Raw genomic sequence first — 11,380 nt, forward strand, 5'->3', positions numbered from 1 at the left:
ATTATTACTGTCTTATAAAACAAGTTTGAGCATATTTAAACACAAATACTAATGGCGCACCGGGGTGAGGTGCGCCATTAGTATGGATGTACTAATGGCGCACCAGGGTGAGGTGCGCCATTAGTGTGGATGTACTTATGGCGCACCGAGGGGTGGTGCGCCATTAGTATTGTGCCGCCCCCATCCATATTTCCACCCCGGCCCAAACCTATCCCCTCTCTCTCCCTCACCCTCGCCCTCGATCCCCTTCCCCTCTCCTCTCCCGACGCCGCTGCCCCGCCGCCTCGACGCTGCCCCGCCGCCTCGACGCCGCCCCGACGCCGCCTCGACCCAGCCGCGACATCTCCAACCACCGCCGCCTGAGGCCCCAACGTCGGCGCCGCTCTCCCCGTCGCCCCACCTTGTTGGACGCCATCGCCCCGCCGCCCTCGTCGCCGGCGGCCCGGACGCCGCCCCGTCCACACCACCGTCGCCGGAGCACCACCACCACCCGGACCTCGTCGCCTCCTCCCCTGCGTTGTCGTCGTCCCCGACACCCTCCCCGCGCCCCACTGCCCTATCCCTACGGCCACCGTGAGCTCCCCCTCCTCCTCTCCCCTCTCCCCTCGCGCGCACGCGCTTACGTCGTTTAGCACATTAGGGTAATGCACCCCCATCCTCCCTCCCTCCTCCGGATGTGTTCTTCTTAGTTATCTGAATCTATTCAAGTCTGAAACTGTTAGTGTGAGGTGTCTGCAACTGTTGCAATCTTGTTGATAAGTAAAAGATGATCTGAAATTGAAACCCCAAATCACATGATTCACAATTAGATGATCTGAATCTATTAAGCAGTTTTAGACAATGGTATGATTTCTGAGTTGGACCGACCAGGAGAGATTGTTCATGATTAGTATATCCCCAAGTTCAACTGTTGCTAACTTCCTAGCTATAGTTCTTGATACATACTTAGAATTGGTCAACTGATTATCTAGGTTTGATGCACCGTATTTGTCCCAAGGTTGTCGATGGTTTTCACCAATTGATTGTGTGTTTGCATTGCCTGCTCGTGCACTTTCCTTTAAATCTGAGCATCCAAGTACTTATATTTACTACAATAGATCTAAATCCAGTAATGTCATGTGTGATCAAGGCTGCATAATTATGTAGGGCTTAAGAGTTTCACTTTGATGATGATGCCCTTTGCTGCTCAAGATTTTTCATACATGGGCACTGGAACTCACGCATCTATTATTTCGCAGTGAACATGTAACCTTTTCGCTTTTGCTCTGCATGTGCTTCTCAGTTTGCTAGCTATATCTCTAGGTTCTTGATTGGCTTCACTAGTTTTCTATATGGTTTTCTCAGTGTATCAGATTTAATGAGTCAGCTCTGCTTTATTCCTGTGTCTATATGGTTTTCTAGTGCCTTTCACTGGATGTTTTTAAGTGTAATCCCCATCTGTTTTTAGCCCTGTATTGGTTCAGTAGGTGTTTCCTTTATTTTGTCAGTGTTAGATCATCTCACTGAATTTGTGTGTACAAGCCCTGCAGTGCAGATGTATTTTAGTGTAAGCTCAGCAACTTTTGATGAATTCTCAGTATAATATACCCCAGAATTATAGTGCAATTTATCCCATATTTTGAGTGTATTTGTCAGTGTAATATACCCTAGAATTACAGTGTAATTTAGCCCATATTTTCAGTGTAATCTCCATGATTAAATTTTCTGGTTGCAGTGCAGTTCTTGTTATATATTTCTGGTTGTTAGACTGTTCAGCTATGCAGAGTGAAATACAAGTTCAGCATGTCGATAATGATTTTGGCAGTAGTGTGAGGCAGCAGTGTGCGGCCCAATTCCTTCATTGGATAATGATTTTGCAGGTACCCCGTGAGGCCCTTGAGTTTGCCGGAATGTCGATTAACTTCCGTTCCGGCAAATTCGGGTACTCCATATGTCCTATTTTCAGCAAAGGTCATGCTGAAATTTTCCGTCAATTTTAGCATGACTTTGCTAAAAGTGGGACATATGGGGTACTTGTGACTAATGCATGGACCGGGGTATCTTAGTAGTTAATTAAGTAGGATCAAGTGCCCTGGCGTATTTGTGACTAATGCATGGCTTTTAGGGTGCCTCGGTGTTGATAAAAACCGAAATGATGAAAGCTTAGGCTTTTAGGGTGCCTTGGCGTCGAAAAACCCTCAATGATAAAAGCTTAGCTTTTAGGATGCCTTAGTGTCGACAAACCCTAAATGATGAGACCATGATCTTGTTCCTTGACAATAACCAACTTTTTGACCAAACTTTGTTCCTATTTAGAGAGAAACATGGCCAACAACGATGAGGCCGGGGGTTCGGGCGGCAAGGCATTCTGGGAGCTGTCCCAGGAGATGGAGGAACAACCTCACTTGTATGAGGACGCTGTCTTCCCCACCGATCTTGAGACCACTGATGGTACCGCCGAGGATGACCCCACTGATGCCACCACTGATGGTGCCGCCGAGGATGCCACCACTGATGATGGCGGCGCACGCACAGATGGCAGCCAACCGAAGAGGCAACAGAAGGACCGGCGCCCGACCGTGCTCCGCACCCTCAAGGAGGAAGTTACTGAAGTGGACTCCGACGGGAATCCAACGGTGCCCGAATGAATAGTCAAGGGGTACTCGCTTCAGCTCGGGTGCATTCTCCGGAGCACCGTCTCGATCAACACCGAGAACCTGAGGCATCCTGACCGAGGGAATTTGCGCAGCCTCCTCTTCACGAAGCTGCACGAACGATACAAGTTCCCCGCTGAATTTGAAAACACAAGCCTCAAAGGGAATAAAGTGAACAATGCTGCCCTCACGAAGATGAGCAAGGCCCTGTCTACTTGGAAAAGCAATGTGAAGAGAATCATCGAGAAAGGTGAGAGTTATGAGAAGATCAATGAGAAAAATCCTTCGATCACCGAAGATGACTACAACGACTTCAAGATCAATTGCTTGAGCACCGCAAACTCTGAATCAAGTAAGTGGGGGAATGAAATGCGGGAGCTGAACTTAGGGGAACACACACTCGGTCCCGGCGGTTACAGAGTGGCAGAGCCTATATGGGACAAGGAGGAGGCGGACCGTGCCGAGCAAGGCCTACCGCCCCTCTTCGATAAATACGGTGACAAGCAGACCAGGAACTTTGTCAGGGCCTGGTACAAGAAGGACCCGAAAACAAAGGAGCTTACCACGGATCCAAAGACCAGGGCGCTTGACATTGTTCTGGTAAGGAATACACCCCTACGTAATTAGCTCCATATGGTTGCATTCTAATTAATGAAGCCAAATTTCTAAATGGTTCACATTCCTTCCGCAGGCGACTGAAAGCAGTAGCATGGGGTCGACTAAGAGCAACCCTTGGGACAACACTCTAAATAGGGCGTTGAATGTAATGAAGAATAAGGATAAGCTCAGTAAGCCGACGTCAGCTGGTCGTGTGGCCGGCAAAGGCTTGTCGACAAAATGGTCGTCATACTATAACACTGGTGGGCGAAAGGAGAAAAAGACCAGCTCGGAAAGCCAGGCGCGCGAGGTTCAAGAACTCATGGCACAGGTGGCGCGGATTCCGGAGATTGTCCAAGAGCAAGTGCAACAACAACTCGGAGCGACGATCACCGCCATTGTGCCTACCTTGATCCAAGGGATTAGTGCGTGGATTGCGGGCAGCCAACAGGGGCCGCCCCCCGATTCCTAGCTTCACGGCCAGCAACTCACAGAACACGATGGCGGGGCCATTGGTGTCTCCGGCGGAGGCGGCATTGGTGTCTCCGACGCCGGCACGGGAGCTTAATGCACCCGGGTGTACACCGGCCGGCACCTCTGCAGCAAGCGGCCCCTCCGTCAACTGCACGCCCGCCGTTGGCGGTGCCTCGACATTAGCTGAGCTCGACGCCATCATCACGATAACTAATTAAGCCTCTCTCGGCCGAGGACTTCATCTCCTTGCCTTTGACTGGGCATCCCTGACGCCCTACATGTTTTCGCAGGGCGCCGCTGACGTTTCGTGCACTCTCCTGCACTTCGTGAACAACGAGTTGGTCGATGTCGCCAAGGGCAAAATCGTTCAACCGGGCAACCCCTTGTTCCACGGTACCCAGATGCCACCCAACTTGTTTAGGGTTCAACTGGTTCGGGTGCTGCCAGGCTACGATGAGTTGTTACCTCCGATTCGACCCGTCGGGGCTGATGATGATGACGTGATGACCCTCAGCGCCTGCCTGAGCTGGCCCCTGCTTTGGCCGAAGAGCCAGATTCGTTTGGGGGCGGGGGACACCACCCCAAAGACAACACCGCTAGTCATGCCGGCGCCAAGTCGGCCCCATGGCAAGACCGCCGCAACGGTGCCGGACATCCCTATGCCACTGGATCCAAACATGCATATGGCACAGGATCAGAACGACGACGACGATACATTTGCCAACGTCGATCTGTCCTTTGCCGATCATGGGTACGGTGGCGACTTCATGGGGCCTCCTTCTCAAGAACCCAACCCAACAAAAGACGTGCGCGATCTAGCTGGTACCGCGGCGAAGCCATGTTGCAACAGGCGTCGTCTGCCGTTCAGCTCTCAGGAGACGCCTCCAGCTGCTGACTTCACCGAGCCTCGGATAGGCGAGGTGCGAAATATTATCAGCCCCAACACACTCAAGAAGGCGGTCTGTGAGCAGAACTCGGTCCCATTGCAGGAGAAGAAGAAGGCACGCAAAAGAAAGACTAACAAGGGTGTGGGCCAGCCGGCACCGAGTACGATCCATGCTTAGGACGGGCCACCTTCACCTGAGGATATCTCGAGGAGGGTGCATGTGGCGGGTAGGCTGATGCTACCGAGAGATATGCTCGATGCTGCAACCGGTGCTATGCGGAGTCTGCATGACAGTGTTCTTTCTTTGGAGAAGCGGCGTCTCGGAGAGAAGGATGTGGCGTACCCGGTTTTCGCGGCCAAGGTGCCAGAGGGCAAGGGCTTTGTGGATAACTCCATCGGGGGTACGATCGTCCTGTGGTTTGATGACATCCACGCTATGTTGAACCTTCATCCGCTGCACTACACCTTCGTTTGGCTATTTTTGCTGAGTATGGAGATGCGGATCATTCGCGATAAGACCCCGGACATCGTGATAGTCGACCCCTTCTACATGCGTGCCAAGATCTTGGGCAGCGCTGGGGACCGGCAAGTCATGACTTCTTACCTCGAAGGCGTCATTCTGGCAAACCAAGATAAGGATAACTTCCTCGTGCCTTACTTTCCCGAGTAAGTCCTCCCCTCAACCGCCCCGTAACATATGAATTCTTAGATTTCGATCGTTTTTCTTTTAACATTCCGTGTTTTCTGCAGTGACACACATTGCACGCTCATCCTCCTAAGCCCCAAATATTCCATGGCCACGTATTTCGACCCGGACCGTCAGTCGAACGTAGACTACACAAATGTCAAGAAGGTTCTTGATGATGTTCTCCCCGGCTACGTCAAATCTGGAGGCACCTTCACTAGGCCTATTCTTAAGTACGGCAAGCACGTGTTCTCCCACAATACGACGTTCTGCTGCGTCAAGCAGCCGCCTGGCGGTCAGAAGGGTGCCTACTATGCCATCCATCACATGCGGGCGATCGTACGGGACCATCATCAACTTCTGCTACCGAGTAAACTCAAAGATTGGCCCGCGAGCGTGTCGGCAATCCAGGATGTGGACATCATACAAGAATTCTTTCGCATCCAGTCGGAGTTTGTGGAAATCATCCATCAAGATGTCCTTCGTACCTCGGGGCAGTTCTACCTCAGAAATCAACCGTCCAATAGTGACATCGACACAATGCTACAAATGCAGGCTGACAACAACCGTTATTTCATGACTCCCATGATAGACGACGGCTTCATCCACGCTCCGGTCCCTTGAGTCGAGTCGAAAGCGGTGATGATGTGTCTAGTTCTGAAACATCGATTGGCTCATGTTGTAATTAAACTTTAATGAACTTGTAGTATGTCTCTTTGGTTTCGAGAGTCGTTTAACTTAGATGTAATTGATGCTATTAATGTCTTGCTTTTCTCTTCCGATCATTCTGTTGCATACTTATATATTGCTTATGTATTGTCTGTGAATTGGTACTAACATTTCGTTTTGCTACTGCATAGCGATGCCGTCGTATGTCATGTACAAGGGTAAGGTTCCCGGAGTCTACGACGACTGGGAGGAGTGTCGGAGACAGGTTCACTGATTCAGCGGTAACAATTACAAAGGGTACTCCACTAGGGCCGAGGCCGAATCTAGATACGCCCACTATCTAGCGGGTGAGGGGAGGGAGCGCTGGAGGAACCGGATGAAGACGAGTTTCATCATGATGATGCTCATCGTGATGACCGCAACTCTCTTCTATGTGATGGTAGTTTAGATGATCAATATCGACTTGTAATGTGAAGACAAACTCGCTACTCGCGGTCTCGAGACTTGTAATATAATGTTCTATCTTTCTTCGGTCTTTTCAATTCAGAGACTAGTATGATGAATTGTATTCAGAGACTAATATGATGAATTGTATTCAGTGACTAATCTTCTATTGTATTTGATGAATCTGTTGTTGATGTGTGCTGTCTATATTTTGTCCAATTATACATTTTGTAACCTGTGCAAAAAACAGAAAATAAAAAAAAACTAATATTCATAGTAATGGCGCATCACATCACAGTGCGCCATTAGTATGCCAAAGGATACTAATGGCGCATCATTAAATAGTGCGCCATTAGTATGCCGAAGTTACTAATGGCGCATCTTGTTGTTGTGCACCATTAGTATGCCAAAGCACCTGGGTATACATGGCCCCCTGGGAGGCATACTAATGGCGCACTGCTGTATATACTAATGGCGCATCTGAGGTGCGCCATTAGTATACCAGATATTAAGGGCGCACCTGTGGTGCGCCATTAGTAAAATATACTAATGGTGTGGCACTAATGGCGCACCACTAATGCGCCATTAATGGCCAAATTAGGTGCGCCATTAGTAGGCCTTTTCCTAGTAGTGTTGGACGGCACTGTTCAGAAGCACGTTGAGCTCGCCGCCAACGTCGTTGCTCCTCACACGTCGGTTGGTGACCCAACGCACTAGGGCATGAGGATGTCGTTGAACGTTGATGGATCCGTATGTATTTTTATCTTTCCGTCAAATCCATGTAGTAGTATATGATACTACAGTAATTATCTTACCTTTCACATCAACTTCATAATTTTCGTACATACTCCATGCATGAACAGCGCCAGAACCAAACTTCTCATTACTCTAGGCAAAATCGATATTTTCTATCTATCGGTCGCGCCATGGAGCAGAACCAAATTTTACAAGTTACGAGTTCAAAAGGAAAAGCCTACCGTGTTCGCGTCGCACCCCCACACGGTTGGTCCGGCACGCCGCTCAAGCGGGAATGCGTGCAGTGTTGCATTTTCACTTACAAGTGGGACCGCAGTTGAGAAAACCGACTATCGGCAAACCCCCACCCCACCCGCCACATGATGGTTGAGAAAACTGGAGGGAGAAGAGATGGTTGTAGCATGGACTCCAAGAAAATTGGTGTTTGATGGGACTCGTGTGGGTGGCGTGTGCCGTACTTCTAGACATGAATGCTAGTTATGGCCCATGCCACCCCACTATATGGAGCCTATATCGAGGTACGTAGAACAAATTTCCTGCAGTCCGTGCTCAGCCCCCCTCTATCCCTTTTCTCAGCCAGCCAGCGGACGCGCGGAGCCCATCGTCTGTTTGCTCACATGCGGCCCCACATGTTAGTGAAAACGCGAGAGGACCCACTGAACCTACACATCTTTCACCTCGACGTGCTGGTGATGAAAAACAAATCTAATAAAGATCTTCGGTGGCCACTTTTGGAGTTACTCAAGAGTAATAAGATTCTATTTACAGTTTAACCCAAGATGCACATCTCGTGGCTTCAACTACCACTCTGTTTTCTTTCATGACACGACCTGGATGCTGGATGTCCCACATGTCGGCAAAAGGAGGAAGAACCCGACCAAATCTTCGGTTCTGCTCTCGGATGAGATTAGTGCACTTGTTGATACTCCTACTAGAATAGAGGCTAGACATGAGACTAGATGCGAGGAAGCAACGTCTACTTCTTTACACTCAAAGAAGAAATAAGCACGCAAGATCGAGCCTCCGCAGATCAACAATGAATGCATCGAGAAGGCACTAATCCAACTTACAGGAGTAGTAAAATGTATTCTTGTGGTTCTTGTTTTCTTTGGTCTTCCTTTTCTAGTCAAAATTATCGTTGGAGTTCATGCAAAACGGAGGTGCGTTCGGGGTCGTGCGTTGGAGTTGGCCTTACAAGTGGGACCGCAGTTAAGGAAACTGACTATCGGCAAACCCCCACCTCGCCCACGGCGCGATGGCTGAAGTTAGAGAAACGACGAGGTTGAAGAGATTGCTCTAGCACGGACTCCAAGAAATAATATGGTGTCAGATGGATGTCGTGGTGGTGGCGTGTGCCGTACTCCTGGACGTGAATGCTTGTTCTGGCCCATGCCACCCTACTACTCCTACTACTTACTCCTACTATATAGTACTAGTATCGAGGATTCGAGGTGCTGATTATGTACAACGAACACATTAACATATGGCTACAGTAAAAACACCCGCCCGATGCGCGAAGCATGCGAAGCTAGTACAAATAGTGTACTACTATTGTTGATTGGCCTCATCCGATAACCTGTTGCAATGCACGTACAATTATGTATTCGGAAAATATTTTTTTGCCTCGTCGCACCACTCACTCAGAGAAGCGACTCAAAAGCCATTCATAAATTTAGTAAGTTTATCACATGCATATCATTTTATTACATACAACAGGTCATCAACCCACATCGACAATGAGGATACATTATAAATACTAAAGTTTCCACCACACAAAAAATAACAAGCCATGAAATGAACTTCAACTCAAACATTCCGCGGCGTTGGAAATGCTTGCCGTGAACCACAAGTGATTCTCTGGGACGGGCCATCCGTTGTCGATCTGGAGACCAACACAGGACCGATCATCCAGGCTGAAGCGGCCTACTATATCAGTACCAGGGTAGGGAACCACCCAAATGTCCGAGGTATAGACACAGTTGCTTCTCATAAATGGGTCAACAGCAGTTGGATTGCCTTTCACCATCATCGGATAGTTTTTTTCCAAGGAAGAGCAAGTTTTCTCCAAGACTATCAATTCTGTGCCAGGGAGAAGGAGTTGGCGCTAGCACACTAGTATCCATCCCGAATACCATGCAATGGGTGTTGGAATAGGTCTGGAGAGTGCGACCATGGGAGACACCTGCTTCCTTAGCAGTAACATCATCAGTGGGTTGTATACACACAAGAAGAGGTGATCCATCAGAATTAGTGGCCAGGCGCCACAGAGTATATGGGCGCTGCTCGTGATCATCACCATTGGCATCTCCCCCTTGGTTATAAATTTTTTTAAGTATAGGTGGTGGGATGTTCACAGGACCTTGGAAACACAAGAAGAAGGTTAATTAGTAAAGGGAAACTTGCTAACCCGCATGCATGTGGATGAAACAATTATAATTATGGTGGAAGACAAACGTATCGAAACTACTAGGATGCCATGCAAAAACAGTGCCACGAGTGGTGGCAGCAAACACAAGGCCCTCGTATTGAATTGCATCACAGTACTCATCGTGTACAGAAACTGATTTTTGAGCAATATCCATCAAGTCGAACCACGAAGGACAACAACAAGCTTGTCGAAGATAGCAACAACTTGATAGTTGTTGTAATTCCAAGAGCGGTTGGGAACTCGACAAATTGCTATCTTCCATAGAAGACAGTCACCATGATCGTATTTGAACATGCGTACATTATCGGTGTGCTCAACCTCTGGGCAGTGTGCTGAGATTTTTGGAAGTGGAACCCGGTGACGAGTGTAGACACTCACAAGTTCCCACTCGCAGTTGGACCCAATGTAAACAACCCAATCTCCATTTGTGCCCGCCCAAGCCTTGCCCTCAAGCGATGGCATATTAATATCATACGTAGCATTATCAAGCGGCATCAACTGGCACAGGGCGAGGCCTCCGTCGTGCCAGCGCCAGTCATCAGGGTCACGGCGAAGAAGATAGGGGAGATCAAACCACTCCTTGACTCTTGGGTTCTTTGTAATGATGTTATTAGTTGAGTCGAGAATGGGCTTGAACGAACCTGCCATGCTAGCCGAGGTGATGACGTCGCATCGATTAATGAGTTCCTCCACCACGTCATCTTTCAGACCGGGCAAGAATAACGGGGTCGTTTCCGGCCTATTCCCTCCATGGAGAAGACGATCGAAAAATGGCAGAAGAAAGGGTGAAGGGCTGACGGAAAATGGAGGAGGGAGAGGAAGAGCGTGCGGCAGCAGTTCCAAATCAAGAGGGAAAGGCGAAGAGTCAGTGGACGGTTGCGAGTTTGCCACGGTTCACGAAGAGGCGCCCCGGCCTACACATCCGTTCAGAAATACTCCTACTACTCGTCGTCGTCTCACTGATATGTTGGAACGGGACCACATGTCAATGAAACATGGTGTGTAATTTCTCGTGCAAAATGTGATTTGGCCACATTGGCCCGAGGTGCCGCATTAGTTATCGACCTTTATTTTTTAATGGCATGCCAATCAGTTTTGAAGCACGACTAACTGGTACTGTACGTGGAGAGGATGACAACAGGGACCCACCAAGGTCATGGCAGTATGCAAGCAAGTGCCTCCTTATTTCAAGCCAATAAGAAATGGCTCCTCCTAGTGGATTTATGACATGTGGGTCCCATGCCCTTGTCAACGTAGTCAATAAACGAGAGATTGCACAATGAGCGGCTGACACTAGGGACCCAGCAGCTCGCCCAGTTATTTTTGTTTTGGGTTAATTTGATAAATGCCACTCCAAATCTGGTGTATCCGAGAAATGCCACTGCAATCTCCAAACTTTGAAAAATGCCATTTCATGCCATTTCTAGTGGCATTTTTCGAAGTCTGGAGTGGCATTTTTCGAAGTCTGGAGTGGCGTTTTTCAAAGTTTGCAAACTGCAGTGGCGTTTTTCAAAGTTTGCAAAAATTGCAGTGGCATTTTTCAAAGTTTGGAAATTGCAGTGGCATTTTTATGAATCTCCATAATTGGAGTGACATTTATCCAATTTGTTTTTGAGACAGAAGCAGGGTGTCAACTGGGCTGTGCGGGACACTCTGGCCTGTCTAGACAACCTTTTCTTCTATGTTTACCACAGACCAGCCCAGTAGTTTTTTTCTTTCTGAAAATGGCTAGCCCAGTTCTTTTGTGATTTGTCAAGTAAGTCGCTTTATCAGGCCTGTTGGGCTGCAAATCTTTCAAGACGAGGAGA

This window comes from Triticum aestivum, chromosome 3A (assembly GCF_018294505.1).
Source record: "Triticum aestivum cultivar Chinese Spring chromosome 3A, IWGSC CS RefSeq v2.1, whole genome shotgun sequence".
In the NCBI taxonomy this organism is placed as follows: Eukaryota; Viridiplantae; Streptophyta; class Magnoliopsida; order Poales; family Poaceae; genus Triticum; species Triticum aestivum.